Below are 18,838 nucleotides of genomic sequence, written 5' to 3'. Positions count from 1 at the left end.
CATCCATTTTTGACTGTATTGAGTTGCTTTTTGGAGATCTTTTCTCCTCCCTGGAGGAGGAGTACAGACGGACAGCTTAGACAATCTGCTCCACTTTTAAAACCAAAAATAGGTGCCATGATCCCAGTCTAAGAACTCATAAATAATACCTACTTTGAACTTCTGGAATTTGGAAAGACATTGTAAACTGAAATCGAAGGACTAATAATCTGATGGAGTAACAATGCACAAGCATATTAGCATCTTCTTCCAAGGTGCTCCCAAGGGCAGCATGAATGAGGCAGTCTGTAGCAGAAGCACAGGCCTAGAGTACAGAAAATGTCTTGTTGGATGGATCCTGATGGATTCAGGTCTGACTCAAACATTCCTCCAGATAATTGTTCAGATCAGATATGCTGCTGAGAGGATTAACATTACAGTAGCCACTAAACTGGACAGATGACAGATAAAATTTTATGTTACTACCATGCAGAACATATCTGTTACCCATAGCTTGAAGGTCTGAAAAGCACTGTTTGCTACAGCTTTCCCTGTGTAGGCTGTATGACTTGGGCAAATCCTGAACAACTGCTTGGTTTGATGATTTCTACTGAAGCAGTTAGGGAGGATGCTCTGAGGGTTTAGCAGTGCACACCTGTTTTCTTCTCATCTCATACAAATAATTTATTTGCTAGTGAATGTGCTAAATCATGATGCTGATGCACTTAATTATGTTGTATTGACACAAAACTGTTGGCATGAGTTTTCCAGAGGGACTGGAGAGGGATTGCACTCTTCCATCAGCAGTGACACACACGTGCTCACTTTTCACACACAGAGCTGTCATGCAACTGCATTGATCTGGATTCCCTACTTGGGCTGGTTGTTTACACACATTCTGGGAGGTTCCCATGCTGTTGTTCATGAATGAACCACCAATGGCCTATTTGCTTGTGGTGTGTGTCAAAAAACTTTGTCTCTCCTTTTTTCCAGATGGTTATACAGGTATTTGGCTGCTTACAGAAAAAGCCTGGGGCCCTGTGGAAGCATTGCTGCTCTGGACTCACTAACAACAGCAGCTGGGAAGGCGATGGCACCTTGTGACAAATTCTTAACAATCACATAAGCATGTAGCTCCTGTTACTCACCCCTGCTCACCAGTCATTAATACCTTTTCAGGGAAGAGCTTTCTTGATGTCTTTCCAGCCTACATCCCCCAAATCAGTCAAATTAATCTCCTGTTTCTTGCTAACTTTGATAATGTCATATCTTTTTCTAGTTGGTATTTTAATCTGAATACATAATATCCTTGAAATGAACAGAAGCTTTGTCAGTCAGGAGTCAGTGGCTTCAGTTCCACTAACTTAGATGAGCTTGGTTGAGTGAAGGGGTTGGTCAAATATTTCTTTAGCACTGAGTATAAAAAATGTATCCATCCATATGTGGGCAGAGAACACCCAGTTTGAAATTCTCAGGCAAAACTTTTTATTTGTTTTTTTTAAGCACCATACTTTTCAACAATCCAGACATGATCAATGTTTCAAAGTGATGAATCATAGTGAAAAATGTGAGCCATAAAAGACCTCATTTCCCAAAAAGCAGTGGAAAATCAATCAGAAAAAAATATTTCTAAAAATTAGTATTTTCAAAGAACTGGCTAGCACTTGTGCCTGAAGGTTTTAGTCTAAATGTTGTGACATGTTTTCTTCTCTGTGTCTGTGCATGTCTTTTATCTTCATCCAGAAATTGTTTTGATGCTATTAGGAATCTAAAAGAAGTGAAGCTGTTCAGTCACTAAACCACATGTCCTCTCCACAGAAACACGAATTCTTATGACTTAAGGTCTGAAAATTTACCTAGCCATGTTAATATCTAAATCAGTGTTGGGCATCTCTTCCTTTTCCCAACCAGCTCTTCCTCAAACCTACAGAAAGTTTTGTATTCACTTAGGTTGGCACTGGATCAAGCCATTCCATGATTCCTCTTCTACGATAGTGCTGTTGGCCAGGGTTGAGCACTGTTGATATTGGATCTGAATCAATTCCATAATTTCTAGTGATTTAAAACCCCGTGGTAAATTTTTTATATAGCAGGAATGTGACCCTGTATATAGGAACTTGGGATAGGATTTTAGAAACTTTTTTTATGAGGAGAGCTCTCTGAAAAATCCTCATGGCCCTACAAATCTCTTTCTTTTTGTTGTATTAAGACAGAGTGCAGAAATGGGTTTACAGAGGGTCACATTTTCTGTGGGATGAATGTACTTCTAGTGGCCATGGCTACTAGATGGGTCAAGAAAAAGTGTTAAGAATGTCCCATATATGTAATTGTAGCCATAAATTCGTTTTATAGGCCAGCATGATTAACTTCTAGACAACAATATAATTGAGCTGATGACACATGTATTTCCAAATTCCACTCTTTGGCTTTTATCTCTTTCTTAAAATAATGGCAAGTCAGACATTCTGAATAGGGCAGAAATCTTCAAAACAGAACTCAGAAAAACTAAGCTTTATTTCAAAGTTAATATCCTGGCGAGACTTAAGGGAAGGCTTGACAGGGTTTGTGCATCCAGCTCAGCCAACTCATGCTTCCAGATGGAAATTTTGTGTGATGTTTTTTGGTTTTGTTTGATGACCTCGGGCAGGTCAGAAAGTAGAGAGTTTATCCATGTTTCACACTGTGTTCTGGTTTTGCTCAAGCAGGAGGCTGTCAAAGGCAGCAGATCTATGTAAAATGAAAACAGAAGTACAGATAACTACAAACTGGGCCACCTTTATTGTGAAAATTAATGAATAAAGCTTGAAGAAATAGCCCCAAATGTGGTAAAGACTGAACAGACACAGCTCCATTTATTGCTCATCTTTCTACTGTACTTCTGACTACTACAGCTGGGCATTATTAAGTACAAACCAGCTGAATCCATCTGTGCCAGTGTAATATTGGGAGTCTAATAACTTGATCTGGGAAATTTGTAACTTTATGGATACCATTTCCCCAGGAAGGTCACAGGATTTCAAACACAAATCTCAATATGTGTTCCATGTCCTGGAGTGGATCATCCAGCTGTGGTGTGTTTTCAACAAAGGAAATTAGGCCTTGATATAAAAGCAGGTTCCAGCTGCTGTCGTTCAGACTCTTATCCTTTAGACCTTTTCTTCTTCTTCCAGTTCCTTCTTTATTAGACTGCTTTCTCTCTCAGTGACAGCTTAATACTGCTTTTTGCTTAATTGATGAACAGTATCACACTTCTCATCTGGCACTTTGGGAGGAGGATGTCATTTGACAAATTCTGAAATGAATAGTAACTTTGGCTCATGCATGTGTCCCATGGAGGACAATGACATTATCAGCAGCTACAGAAATAGAGAGAGACTTACTGGAGAAAGTTTCTTGCTTTAGCCCAGAGTATATGGTGAAGCCCCAAACTGTGGATGAGATCATCTCATTCCAGCCCCCATGCCATGGGCAGGGACAGCTTCCACTATCCCAAATTGCTCAGATCCCCATCCAGCCTGGCCTTGAACACTGCCAGGGATGGAGCACCCACAAGTGCTTTTCTGAGCAACCTGTGCCAGGGCCTCACCACCCTCACAGGGAAGAGTTTCTTCCCTATATCTAATTTAAACTTGCCCTTTTTCATTTCAAAGCCATTGCTTGGTGATTATCATCACTAGGACAAGAGGTGGGAAGTCCATCTCCAGCTCTCTTTCAGCCTCCTTCAGGCAGTGAAAGGCTTTTCTAAGGTCCCCCTGAAGCCTTCTCTTCTCCCTGTTGAACAACCCCAAGTCTGCCATGTATTTTATTTTGATGGAAAAGTTCTGTAAATTCTCCTTACAAAAGAGTAGGAGAATTACTAATATACACTGGATTTTTTGACCACAAAAAATCCAAAACACAAAATGTTTACATGAAAAAATAAAGTCCTATAAATCCACATGAAAGGGCAATGATGGCATATTTGGACCAGTGTAAAAAACTAGATCATGTGTAAAGAACCAATGTTCAAATTGAAGAAGTATTAGCTAAGATATGAGAATGTTTCAGTTTTCCTAGGTCTTGTTCCACTGACAATCCTGCAGTGGAACCCTTCTTGTTGTTGCAAGACGCTTCTGTCTTTTTCACAGATAAAGTGTCTTTTGCCATGTGAGAAACTTTGCCTTCCTATCACACACTTTCTACATATTCCCAGATTATACTTTTTTTTCCTTCTTTTTTTCTTTTTTTCCTATTTTTTAAAATCAGCAGTTCTTTTTCCTTCTGAAAGCGCTGGGATAACCATGAGCATGTCTTGCCTGTTTACCTATCCTTAGTTCCTTTCACCTTCAAGAGTAAACTTCAAGGCTAATAGAAGTTTTTTGCACCATCTCTCTCCCTGAATAAACAGTGAGCCCTTCCTAAAAATGTCCCGCCACTTCTCTCTTTCTTAAAAGGAGTCTCTCTCAGTGTTTGTTCTTCTGTTTCCCTTTCCTACAAACTCTGTTCTGCCTTTGTCAGTCCAGGGTTGCACAGTGTCACATCCTGTATTTCCCCCTTGTATTGGTTATTGGACTGGCTGTATGGCCAATTTTGTTTATTGGCTCTATGATTTCCAGTGTCTGAGAGCAAAAGACACTGAATATGGAAATGTACAGCATAACAATGATGCGGAAAAAACTCTGACAACAGCTTGTTGTAATCAGCAGAGTAATGCCTAGAAGAGACATTTTACAATGTATCTTCAAAATGAGCCAATTTCAATCATCTCCTTGGAAAGCAACTGAACCAGGTATTAAAGGAGTTTCCTATTGAGAGAGAGAAGAATATATGGTCCTAAAGCAACAGATTTGCCTGATGAATGCATCAGATTAATACAGATTATCTTTGGGCATAGAAAGAGGTTACTTTTTGATTTGTAATTCTACCTCAGGTAATGCTTTTACTGAAGACAGTGATATATTCCTTGAACGACTAAGAAAACTCACTCTTAGGCTGCTGGGAGATAGATCTCCTGCTTACTATGATGCTTAAGCATAACTGCTTTTTACTTCTGTACTTCTGTACCCCTTCTGTACCAGGGGAATAATTCCTTTGTAGCCTCAGAGCAATGTTAACTAAACCTGAAGCAGAATTGCCAGTCTGTGAGCAGCTCTTTGGATGCAGCTTGCTCTTTACATTATTATTTACTTACCTAGCAGGAAAACATCCCTTTGATTTTGCTTCAGTCCTATTTTTAGTAGGGATGAGCATGGAAGGGGAAGTATTACCTATCTTTGAATTGGAAAGAAAAAAAGGTAGGAGACTCATGCCAGGTCTTCAACATTTTAGTTAAGTTATGGTTGGTTTCTCTCTTTCTTTAAATTGTGTGCGTTTGTCTGACCCCAGCAAGTGGTGTGATGTGCTTTCACCATGCAACTTCTTAAACTAACAGTTGTTTTTGGCAGGTAGCATAACTGCTCAGGCTCCTTTATGTGTCTGGGGTTCTTACTGTGGTAAGCACTTCAAGTATAGCCCAGCCTAAATGATCTGAGGAGAAAACATGGAAATGAAGTTATTTTTTCCTGTTGTAAACAAGTGGCTTTAGAAATTATTAATGTTTTACAAGTGTTTAAGGCTTTTGTTAGAGCTTTGAAGCAGACCTGCAATTGTTAACATTGTTGATGTCTCCCTTGTAAAAAAAATAGCCTTTAGAGTTTACTATTTGGCTCCTTGTAACAATATTCAAATCCAAACTCATTTCACATTTCATGTCTCTCATAAAATTGTTCTATATATATTTTTACAGTGGCATTTGGGAATGATCTCAGAGTCTTTTTTTCCTACAGAAGTTAGACTCCATAACATTCATTTCAATTTTTGAAATATTGGTCTTTAAGGTATTTTAAAAATAGTTTTCTTTTCTTTTGTAAATGATTAGTCTATTTATAACCAAAACACAGCAAACCTTTTTATCCCAGCATTTTGGACTGTGTCATATTACCGTTAAGTCCTTTTGGACTTCCTGCTATCATAAAGCCTGAAAGACAACCTCAGCCCCAGTGTATGAGCTGGATTTGTGAGTTCTGAGGATACTTAAAAACTTCCTCCAAGCTGTAAGCACTCCTGAACATTAAACACTCCTGAACAAGCTACTGGACTTCCTTTACATGGCAAAGCACACTAGCACTAGCACTAGCACCTTTGTCATTAGCAGGGGTACACAGGCATGGTCTGCCAGGTTTCTTCCTAGTTTACAAAGTGCAGCTTCCCTATCTGTGAACCTTGCAGTGATCAGTGCTAACAATGGCAGCTTTTTAACTTATTTTTCAGAATCGCCATGAGACTTCTGGGAGAATTGGAAAGAGAAGCACCAGTCTCAGCTGCCGACAGCAGAATGGTAACACCTTGCTCTTTATCTTGTCCTTTGCTCATGTAATTATGTCGACTGCATCAGCAAAGGGCAGGAAATAGCCCGTCAGATGACAGCCAGCTCAAGCAAGATGAGAACAATGCCTGGGAAGGTAAAAACACCTGGTGCTGTTTCCAAATGTGCCTTGGGGCATTTGACCTGCTACAGCCCTTCCCAACAAGTACAGTGTTGACTGAGCTCACAAAATATCTTAAAATCTTCATGTGTGTAGAGTCTTTGCTACAAATATATGTCTTTTTATTTTGATGATGATGATAAAAGTAAGGACTTAAACGGAAACATAAAATGTTTTATTTAACTAGTGTTGCTATAAAGAAGTTAGAAGAGCTTATGGGTGGATCATCTTTCTTCCAAGCTCGTTACTGAATGGTTTTATTTATTTTTCTCTTGCATTAGCTACTCATTATAAATTATCTTCTCATTGTGTTCAGCCACATTTCTCGTTCCAAAAAATGTTCCTTATTTTCCCACCTGCCAACCTAACCTGCCTCTATTTACCTGCATTCCCAGTAGAATTGTTGCTATTGCTACTCATTTTTTTGTGCTGACACTTTTACCAGCTAGTTCAATAATTTTTTAGTTGTTTAATATTTTATTAGTTTTCTAATAGGTTTTTTTCCCCTAATAGTTTTCTCTCAAGGCATCACTTTAATAGGTATTGTTTTGAAAATTATATGCATAATTGGTGAGATTTTAACCAGGAACACTTATATTTCTTTCTTGGTTTTGAAGGAAAAATTTAAATAAAAAGCCATTGTTATTTGGGACTACTCTGATTGAGATTTTTCATCTTCCAGATATTTAGAAATGGACCTGAATTGAAACATAGTATCAAAACATTCAGAAAATTGATCAATGCAGCAGTTCCAATTTGTAGTATAATGAATACCCAGTTCTGGCCTGTGCCTAGACTGTGGAGAGATTTAGAAAAAGTTGTATGAGAAGGAAATCTCTGGCTACTTTAGAAACAAAAGTATGTATTTTTATTCTCTTCTACAGAGAAAAATATGAGAAAATATTTAGCAAGACATAGGTTGAAGGGGCCTTAACCTCACAGGATCCCTGCAGAACCCTGTGGAAAATGTTATAGTTTCCTGAGTGATTTCTTTGGAGATCAAATTCTCCATTTAGTTATTTGCACAGGTGAATGCTAGGCCATGGATTTAAGGCCAGAACTGTCTTGCAGAAATAGTATTGTTCTTGATGAGTCACAAAAAAGAAGTTAACTTGATCTTCAGATCAGATTGCATATGATGGGGTAATACTTGGAGAAGTCATCTTTTTGCTAAGACTGATATGTGATTCTGAGCCAAACTGAGCATAAATGTATAAAACTGTGTTAAAGATCAAGAGGCAGCCACATTAAAGAGGTTTGGGTATTTTTTGACAGATACACTAAGAGGAAATGGTGACTACTGTAAGATTAATGAATTTCTTTGACATTCTGCAGAAATCACTGCCCTGTCTGTACCAGATTCATCTTTAACTTACGGCCTTCACACAAAGGCCCCAAACCTGGCTTAATTCATTCTAAATCATGCTATTCTGAAGCAGAAAAATGAAGACATAACATGATTCAGTTTAATAACACTTCTGTCTTCCCAAATGTACTCATTTCTGTAGTCAAATGTGTAATAAGAGACCTGGCTGAGCTCCCAGGCTTGCTGAGCACCACAAGAACATGATACAAATCAGTCAATGCCATAACAAAGAAATGTATAATGATGCAGTGAATACCCTACAAACCTCCCACTAAGAATTTTTGCCTTCAGTTAACTGAATTCCCAAACAAATGAAATACAGGGCTTCAGAGGAAAAGCAGAGCCAAGTATCTCTGTGCAGTGTCTCCATCTAATCAGCAGAATGTCTCTGAGACACTCTAAGTGCTTTTTAATACTTGGATTACTTTATTTAAATCAACAGGAAAAACTTTCATTGCAAAGTTAAAGACCACAGAATGATGCACATTGCCCTTCTCAGAGCATAGAATCCTGATGAAGAGGCTCAGGATCAGAAGTCAAACTGTTTTCCTCTGCCATGTTACTGAGCAGATACGCCAGGTAAGCTTATATAATGGTTTTAGAAAGGTGTGTGTCAACCTAAGGTTCTTATTTCTTCATATCAGACGTGAGAGGTGAGATAATATTTTTTAAAAGAAAAAAGAAAAGAATTTTTGTCAATATGAAGGGGAAGGGATTGCTTTTAGACAACTGAAAGATAAGTCTGAAAAAGCATTTAGGAGTTTACTGTGTGTCTTAGGTATCTAAACTGAATGAGCAACCTACAGATCCTAGTTCCCTGATTGAACACAAGGACAACTTATTTATCACTAGTGAATTTAATAATCTAGAATACTGCTCCTTGGCTTATCCTAAGATGTTTTTTTGGTTAGTAGTGTCTGAATTACACTCAGTAGTGTACACCTGAATTTCCCAAAGCAGGTTATCCCTCGAGAAAGCTTTTTGAGTGATCTCACAGCAGGATCAAGCTGTTATCATGGCTCCTGCTTATCCACTGCTCACCCATGGCAACTCCACCCATCTTGGCTGAAAACATAAAACTGGTGAACATAAAGCTGGTTCCACCAATCTTTGTGCACTAAAACTTCAGCTCCCAGCACTCATTCAGGAATGGCACCCTGTGGTTCAGCAATGCTCTGGGTATTCTGCACATTTCCCATGAAAGCCAGCATTTGTGGGGCCACTGTTTGCCAAAATGCAAATTAACTTTCTCCTACGTGCAATAACAGCTCTAGGGAATGTAGCCAATTGCAGGAAGTTATTTGTGGCCATTTTCAGAATGCACAGTGTAGCACTGAGACTAGGACTCACACTTCCTGGTCATATACACTCACCACTAGGCCAATAACCAAAAATGTGGCACTACCAGGACCTCTCCCCATCTTTTAAAAGAATAGAGTAACCAGGGTACCTCACTAAATGGAAAACTTAAGTTAGATATGGGTTTGACACTGTTACCCACATTTTTATTCAAGCATCTGGTGTGGTGTTGCAGACAGCGCCCAGACTCTTTGGACGTCTTTGTCCATCACTGCTCCTGTTGGCCAGCGTGGGTGTTTTTGTTCTTTGTGGCTCCTGTGAACGCTGCTGTCAAGGGTGTAACTCACAGAGGTTTTGCTGTACTCTGGAATTAAAGATTTCAAAGTCTGATTGCACATAATTAAGTCACTTCAGCCACAGAGTGACTGTTAAGTGAATAAAGTAAAGGTCCAGTGGTCGTCACTAACTTTTGGCTTAAGATTTTTGGCTTTTGGTGGTGAAAGATTTCTTTAGTCACCATTTCCAGGGAAATGTGCTACTCTAGGTGGCTGGGGTCCATCAATTGTTCTGAGGTGGCTCTAGAGAAACATACAGAAACTTATCTAAATGCCCAGAACATCTGACCTTAAATAAAGATCTGAAAGTCTCTGGTGAATAGATGAGCACTAGAGAAGTCCAGCTATGGTGCTTTTTTGTCTAACAGAAAATACTGAAAAAATGGACTTTCTGTAACAGTGATTATTTCTAATTTGGCTCTAAACAAGAAAATAATATCAGGAAAATGAAAAGTTGAAAGCAAACAGTAAAGTTTTTTTAGTAAAGGAAGTTTGGGTACTGGTTATACTTTCAGCAGTCCAAGACAAATGTGGACTCCTTATTTACACATCAAAGAATATACAAAATTTATCTACAGACATTTAATACTCCATTTAAAAGAGCACCTCATAATATATTCCTTTTCAGGTGTAACACTTGAGAGCCTAAACATTCCTTTCTGTGGGACTACTTTGCTTAATTCTTTAAATATGTTTTAGACCAGCTATGATGCTGTTGCAAATGTGCACACAACTGTGGGTGGTAAATGGTAGAGGTTTTTTCAGTTTATTGAAATATTTGACACTTTTTGTTAGCCTTGGGCTTCAAATGAATGGGCAGTGAAATGAATGATCTGAGGGTTACTGACTCATATTTTCTGTTCTCATGATAATAGAATGTAGCAAGAACAAATATGGAGAAATTAAGAAATAACTTGGGACCAATTATAAGCTGGGGTGCCTTCAAGAAAAACAATGATGTTAAAAAATAACTAATTTTGTTTCATTTTAGAGTCTGGCTGCAGGGTGATTTTGAAAAATCTTTCTCCTTAATCTTAGCAGCCAATAGGAAGGTAGCAGCTGCAGTATTTTTGAATAAATACTTTTAAAGGAATATAGACTCTTTCATTCTTGGGAAAAAATAGTGTCTGTATGAGTGGGAAAACCACAGGAAATTGGATTGTTATGGGGATTATGAAGCCTGCTTTCTTTACAGAAAGACAGCACAATTCAAACCATAAGACACCATTCATTGCAGGCATTTTACTCAACACCTCAGAAGGGAGCAAAGCACAGACAGATCTGTGTTAAAGTGCTTTTCCACTGCTTTTCTACTTCTGCTGCCATAAATGGTCATCTTCCAGAGAGGACTCTACATCAAAGCTAACAAAGTGTTGTGCCTGATTTTCTGTGCTAAGAGCCTGGCAGGATGGACTTTCCAACTTTTCTTTGAGTAGCCCACTGCAGTACTGTAATGCTGTGCCATGGAGAATTTTTTTCTAATCTCCAGTCTGAACCTCTTAAAACTTAAGCTGTGGCTGGCATCTTTGTTCTGTAACCTTCCACTACACAAGAGAGTTCAGCTCCATTGTCTCCATAACTTCTCAAAGTCATTATGGGCAGAAAGCATTTTGGAAATCAGAATGAACAGATGATTTATTCTCTCTGGAACAGCAAATGAAAAATGTCCCTTGCCTCTTCTCTAAGAGGGTCTACTTCATCTATGTTATGAACCTAGTAGTGGGAAAACATGAAGTGAAATTTTCTGCTGTATGATCCCAGGAACAAGATTTAAAAATGAAAAATTATGATGGATTTTTACTTCCAGCTTTATGTATCCAAAATGCATTTTCAGAGTATGGACTGCTCTCAGTTATGCAACCAAATCCATCTCTACAGACCTCACAGAAGCACAAAGATAGTATAACGTATTAGGATATCAGAAGTGCACAGCAATGCAGTATTTGAATCTGAGAACAATTTTGTTTCTCATGTTCTTTTTGGTTATTTCCACTCAGCAGTTATCGTGGTTTAACTCCAGTCAGCAAATCTGCCCCACGCAAGCACTCACTTATTTGTGTGGTGGGACATGGGAGGGATTTGGGAAGGGAAAACTGAGAAAACTCGTGGGCTGAGATAAAAATTGTTTAGTAGGTAAAGCAAAATCCAGGCAGCACTGTCCATGGGCAGGCAGGTGTTCAGCCATTGCTGGGACAGCAGAGCTCCATCACACATGAATGGTGACTTGGAAAGACAAATGCCATCACTCCAAACATGGCCCTTTCCTCTTTTTTCCACCAGCTTTCAAGGCTGACTGCAGTGTTCTGTAGTATGGAATATCCCTTTGGTCAGTTGGGGTCAGCTATCCTGGCTGTGTCCCCTTCCAGCTCCTGTGCACCCCCAACTCCCTCACTGGTGGGTTGAGTGAGGAGCAGAAAAGGCCTTGGCTCTGTGTGAGCTCTGCTCAACAGTAACTAAAACATCCCTGTGTTATCAACTCTGTTTTCAGCACAAATCCAAAACACAGCTCTATACCTTCTACTATGAAGAATATTAACTCTATTCAGCCAAAACTAGCACAGGAATGGAACAGAATAATATCAGTTTCCATCCCACCAAGCATACATACATTGACTCCAACTGCAGGAGTATGTAATTCTTTCTAACACTTTTTGGAAAGGGGTGCTGTTACACTGAGTGATGAGAGAATCCCTGCTTGAGGTGAAAGGTTCTGTGTTTTGGACATCGCTCCAGCTGTATATATGTTGTTTATGTGTGCACATTTTCAAGAGAATAATCTTTGAGAAGGCATATTAAGGGCTGTAAGACATTATTGTAGTAGGGCCCATATACTGAATAGCAGCACTGTGTACTCCAGGGAGCTGTCATCTCCTCCTTACAAGCTCATTACAGTCCATCTGCACACACTGGCTCCTCTAAGATGTAAGGGAACAATTGACTCAGTGAAAGGTCTGTCCAACAAACCCCTAGCTGCACGCACTGCATACAACAGACATCCCTCTGGGGCTAGCCATAAACTCTGTATCAGGTGGGCTATGATATTCGTGTTTATTCTGCTGCTCCCTCAGCCAATCTCTCATGTGCTCTTCACCAAACAATGCCTGATATCCTTCTTCCCCCCTTAAAGTATGATCCTGCAGAGAAAGAAAAACATAGGGAGAATTCATTCACATCAGGCTTTCTATGATGGTAATGAAGGCGTGGGACAAAAAGCCTTTTCCTACTTTAGCTTTAAAACATTTTTCCAGTGTTAGTGGGAGAGAATTCAGCAACCATCAAGAGAAGCAGACAGAATCCTTAGAGGCCAAAGTGAAGTGTCTGTGTTCTCAAGATCTTAACAGTGCTGAAGAGAGATGTGGAATAAGTCTTCTGGAGATGTCAGCAAGACCACAAATAGCTTGAGAAGAATTAAGTAAAATTTAAAAATAATAGACTACAGGTGGCCTGTGGGAAGACCCCCTGTACACAAGGAATATGTGTTTGGCTTACACCAAGAAGCCTTGCAGCTGTGTTTTCAATATAAGCTGAAGTCTGGGATGTAACAAGATTTAGTTATATGCCATGTAAAATGGAATGATAGCAGTTACAGCATATAATTATATGATTAATTCAGCAAACTTAGCTGCATTAGAAACTTTTTCCCCACTGCACTGTTAATTCTCTGCAAGTAATATAAGTCTAAACTTACCATATAGTATCTATATTATGGGAAAAGGGTCATCTGAAATAGAGGCAGGACCAAATACCAAAACAGAGTAAAATGACAGATAATTTCAATCATTTGAAACACCATAACAAGGGCTGAATATAATCTGTATATTTTGTACAAACTGTCATATTTGATTCCTGTCTTCAGGAACAACTAACACAAGCAAGGATTTCAAGTTTGGCAACTGTGTGCCCTGTATTCATCCCCACAGGCCCCAGAAGGATAATTCTTAAACCTACAAACTGTCTTGTGCAGCCTTTTTTTTTTTTTTTTTTCCTGTAAGACTATCCAATTACTTAGTGCTGTGCTGGGAGTACCTGAGGAAATAGTAAAAGGAAATACAACTGAGAGCCACTGTGGTTTGACTCCTCTCCAGATACTTTGAAAATATTTTGGCAAAAACAAGAATTTAAGTAAAACTGTTTCCTTTGGTAACATACCGAGGACTGCAGGTTTTACATTTTTGTACCCAGTGTGGAGGGCCAAAAAAAAAACCCAGCCCCTTGTATGAGAAGGTTGTACACGTGGTAGTAATATTGGTGGGGAAGAAAGGGAGAGCAAAGCAGAGGTGAAGGAGGTGGGGCATTTGAACAAGATGCAGAAAGAAGACAAGGAGACAACATAATACAAATATCTGTTTTCTATTGACAAAACAAGCTGCACAATGCTGCAAGAAGGGAAATATCTTTGGGTACTTTAGACTTATAATGAGTGACAATATGATGGTTTGCTCATCAAGGGGTGACTGTGATCAAAGAGATGAAAGCCATGATTTCTTTTAGCTTGTTTGTCCAGTGGTGTTGATGAGGGAGCTCCTGAACTGACAAGTGTAAGTTGTATTTCCTTTTCTAAAAGGAGATTCCTTGGAGTACTTATTATTTTTTCTCTCTGAAGTTTTTATTAAGAAGCAAAAGGATTGCCATGAAAAACATTCTAAATGCATTGTCCATATGGAATTCTCTAAAGCCAAGTCCATCCCTGGCTGCATCCAGAGCCCTGTGGGCAGCAGGGCAGGGGGGGGATTCTGCCCCTCTGCTCTGCTCTGCTGAGACCCACCTGGAGCACTGCATCCAGCTCTGGGCTCCCAGCACGGGAGGGACAGGGACCTGCTGGAGTCAGCCCAGAGGAGGCCACCAAGATGATCAGAGGGATGGATCATGGCTGAGAGAGTAGGGATTGTTCAGCCTGGAGAAGAGAAGGCTTAGGGGTGACCAAGTTGTGGCTTTCCAGTACCTGAGGGAGCCTGCAAGAATGAGGGAGAGGGAATATTTACATGAGTCTGGAGTGACAGGACAAGGGGGAATGGCTTCAAACTGAAACAGAGTGGGTTTAGGTTAGATACTAGGAATAAATTCTTTACTCTGAGGGTGGTGAGGCCCTAGGTTGCCTAGAGAAGCTGTAGATTCACCCTCCCTGGCAGTGTTCAAGGCCAGGCTGGATAGGGCTCTGAGCAACCTGATCTAGTGGAATGTATCCCCGCCCATGAATGAGATGTCCAGACTATAATTTCGAGGTCTGTGAATATTCAAATTAACTAAACAAAACAATGATATCTTTGCCCCTCAGGACTGGTTTCTTTCTTTAGAAGATCTTTGTGTTTGTTTGGCTGCCACTGATCAGAGCATGCCCATATCCCAAGTCTTGTGTTGTCCTGCTCTGTACAAAACACTCTCAAGTGGCATAAAATTAGCATTCAAGAGAACAGTGTTTAGTCATTCTTGTTACTCATAACCAAATTAGCCAGATAAGCATAATGTAAATACATCTCTCCAGTTCATTTCCAAATACAAAAAATTATAAGTCCTTATCATTGCCTTCAGGCAGATATATAATTATGTGTTTCTTTCTATTTTTGTTGAAGTTATGAGAGGGTTTTTTTAAGAGTGAATTGCTGGTTTTTTCCTGTAGAAATGTTCACCTTGTCACAATGGGTCAAATTCTTTCTACTTTGTATGGAAATGCAGTGAGTTAATGCCTTTTCTGGTCACAGCTTCTCCTCAAAAGAAAACTTTTTTTTTTGTCTTGCACCCACTTGTTACTGGGAAGGGCTCAAGGAAGGCATTTCTTAAAAATAGCTGTAGGATGGAAGTCAACTTCAATCCTAACTGGGGTTACACAGGTGCTGATTTACACTTTTGCCTGCTGTAGTTATGTGGAAGTATTGTATTGTAGATTCTCAAGCATATGAGGTGCTGTGAGCTTGGAAGTTGTCAGAAGACAAGGCTGCAAATCAAAAAGAAAAAAATGAAGAAGGCATAGGTAATGAGTGCATATAGATGGTGAGGATTGAACAGAATTGAGTTATTTTGGGAAGAAAGTCTCTGGAAAGGTGGTGTTAAACAAGAGGCAGAAGGAGCACACTAATAAAAGGCTTTGAAGAATTGTAATGGAGCTGAGTTTTGTTACTTGAAAAGAAAGGCAAAAGGACTTATTCGTTTAATGAATGCATTTGAAATCGTATATGTGATTTCCATTTGAACAAGGAGTTTGGATTGATTTTTATTTAGCTCAACCAGTCAGAACTAATATTAAATTAAATCTGAGGTGCTTTGCAGGGGGAGAAATATAAAACAATGCATAATGTCCAGTAACTGGCAATTTGCCTCTTTCCTGTACCATGCTAAATCATTTTTCTCAGATGCTGAGCTTCATTGTTCTTTGTACCTTGTTGAATTCCTAAGTTATTACATACTGAAATCTAGTATGTTTAACCATGTCTGTGTAGGCTACTTCTAACAGTTCCTTAATATGCCCTGTTTATAAACAAGCCTTTCTACTCTTTTACCCTCTTCAGGTCAAGTGCCTTTATGTTTTTGTTTGGTTTGGTTTAGTTTTTGGGGTTTTTTGTTTGGTTGGTTGGTTTGGTTTGTTTGATTTGTTCTGGTTTTGTGTTTTGTTTTTTGTTCATTTTTGTTTTGGTTTGGTTTTGTTTGTTTGGTTTGGTTTTGTTTTTGTTTATAATTTGTTCACCTGGGAAATCTGAACATGCTGTTAGGGACAAACTGTGTCCTTAACACAGGGGACATTAACCTCACAGGGGATATTACATGAGGGGATATTAACCTCACATAAGTGACAGTACAGTAACATCTTCTGGAGCCATGCCCTGGAGTGCAGTCCAGACTTTTCCTTTGCTAATCTGTGGAAGGAAAAGGTTTTTGACATACCCATTCTTTGAAGGGTACCTTAAGTGAAACTGGGTGGACATCTTTAGGTGTTTACCTCGTCACACAGCTGTCTTTCAGGACAAGGTTACAAAATAGCCTCAAACTTTGAGCTGCCATTCTGTTTTCTGTTGCTGTGATGCTTGGATATGGACTAAGACAAGTTGATTTTGTTAACAAGTACCTGAAGGAAAAAATATGCCTATTTTTTACAACAATTCAGCTGTATAGCACTAGTTCAAACAGAGAAGAGTTAATGTGTGAGAAAACACTGTGTTTTCAAAAATTCAGTACATGTGGGTCAGTTGTTCCATAAACGATGAGTGTGTTCCATTAAAGTGTTATGCCAGGAAGCTTTAATTTCTACACCTAATTCTTTCATGATCTGAATCCAATTTTTAAAATGTTTGTGTAGTTTCTTCAAAAACAAAGCTTTGATGAAGAAATTTCCTGGATTATTTCTGTAGTGATCTGTTCTAGTGGTTTGCAGTGCGCCGTGGAGAACTGAGGGAATTCTTCCTGGAATTCCTTGAAGATGTTGGGGGGGGGGGGGGTTGTCATTTGTGTAACTAATCTGAAATTAAATGAGACTTGTAGCTCTTGTTGTTGTAGTTTAGATTACTTATCCCTTTGGGATTGTCCTAGAGGTACTTACAGTTATCATTTAGAGCAATAGTCTCTGTGTCCATTGACGCTTCAGGTTGTTCTGGGGACTGGGCTCCTTCTCCACAGTGGCACTTAAATCTGGAAGTGAGGTTCATGTCCTCACTGATGTGGATCAGTGTGGTCACAGCACACAGTAAGTTATCCTCAGCTCAATAGAGCTATCCTCAGCTCAGTAGAGTTATCCTCAGCTCAGTTCCACACAGCGCATTCACTAGAACTGTATTCTCCAAGTTACAGTTAACTTCCTTCCCTGACTTTTATTTTCTTTCTGTCATTATCTATCATTATTGTATCTATCTTTTTTTCTTCCTGTCTCCTTTGGTTTTGTCCCTTACCTTTTTTATCAAGAAGATAAGCTATTTGGCCCATAATTCACCTCTTTTTACAAACTTACATCTATGAAGCTCTAGATTTACCTTCAACATTCTGGAAAATACCCTCAGCTGGTGGAAACTTTTCAACCATAGGCAATTTCAACATCCTGTCAGTGGAATCTCTTCAGCATCAGGCAATATCTCAAGATCAGTGACCTTCAACTCCTGCAGGCTGGCAGGTGTCCTCCTTGAGGAAAGGGCTGAATTCACATTTCATTCCCACTCACATTCACCCTCAGACATCTTCCTAGCCCCTAGAATGAGGAAATGTAGCAATGTGTTTAATCCTGTACTATGCCCTCTTTCTACTTATTTTTCTGCTTATCTTCACTGCTTACTCCTCTTTTGCTTGTGCTCATCTTCTCTAGGGTTCCCTGCCCTCTGAGCTCTCCCAGTCACTGTCACATGAGGAATGATAGAAATGAAACAGCTCAGAGAAGGTCATGATGCCTTTGCAGCCTCCCCGTGGGGCACCTGCATCTCTGACAGTGACAGGTCACTGTCAGCCACACATTTCTGATCCTGAAGGATTCCATGACTCTGTGATTCCAGCTGTGGGATCCTCAACACAAGAAGGATATTAACCTGCTGGAATTGGGTCCAGAGGAGGGCCACAAAGGTGACAAAAGGGCCGGAACAGCTCTTCTAATGAAGACAGGCTGAGAGAGTTGGAAGTAAAGAAGGCTCCAGGGAAACCTCACTATCACCATCCAGTATTTCAGGGGGCTTAAAAAAGATGGAGAGTGACTTTTTGCATATGTAGATAGTGACAGGACAAAGAGGCACAGTTTTAAACTAAAAGACAAGTTGTTCAGATTAGATGTTATAAAAAAGAGGTATTTCTACTATTGGTTAGTAGCAGCTTTTCGTTCAGGCAATTTTATTAAGGATAATTAACACTGGAAGGAAAGGTATTTATTTGCATTCTGGTCATGATTCTGATATTATTTTTTTCTTTGAATAAGATAGTGCATTGAGATTATGTGAAATTCAGAGCCACTGTTATCATAGGATTTTTCTTCTTTTGTATCAGCTCTGATTTTCCTGTTTAAATAGTTGGGATATGCTTCTGGTTAATTAGTACTTAATCTGGTACATTAATTCATAAACAACATGTAGACATTGAAGATGAAGATACACTAACTAATGTTGAATTAATTACTGTCATTTGACTGTTTTAAAAATAAGAATCTTGTTTTGTAATTTAAAATAATCTGGACAAACCAGATTCTTTGAATTTCTTTCAAAATCACTTGGATGTAGACATAGATTAGCAGGTGGCAATGAAAAACGCCAGGCATCCTTTCACAGCACAGTGTTCAAATGGGGATTTTTGATCAGAGGAAAGACAGAGGGAGAAGCTGACAGAGAGACATCTGCCGGTAACACAGGAGAGCAGGACTGAGAATTTGGCCTTCTGAGCTGAGCCTTTACATCCTGATT

The sequence above is a fragment of the Haemorhous mexicanus genome, chromosome Z (genome assembly GCF_027477595.1).
Source record: "Haemorhous mexicanus isolate bHaeMex1 chromosome Z, bHaeMex1.pri, whole genome shotgun sequence".
Lineage (NCBI taxonomy): Eukaryota > Metazoa > Chordata > Aves > Passeriformes > Fringillidae > Haemorhous > Haemorhous mexicanus.
The sequence above is the reverse complement of the archived record's forward strand: the minus strand, read 5'-3'. Positions refer to the sequence as shown.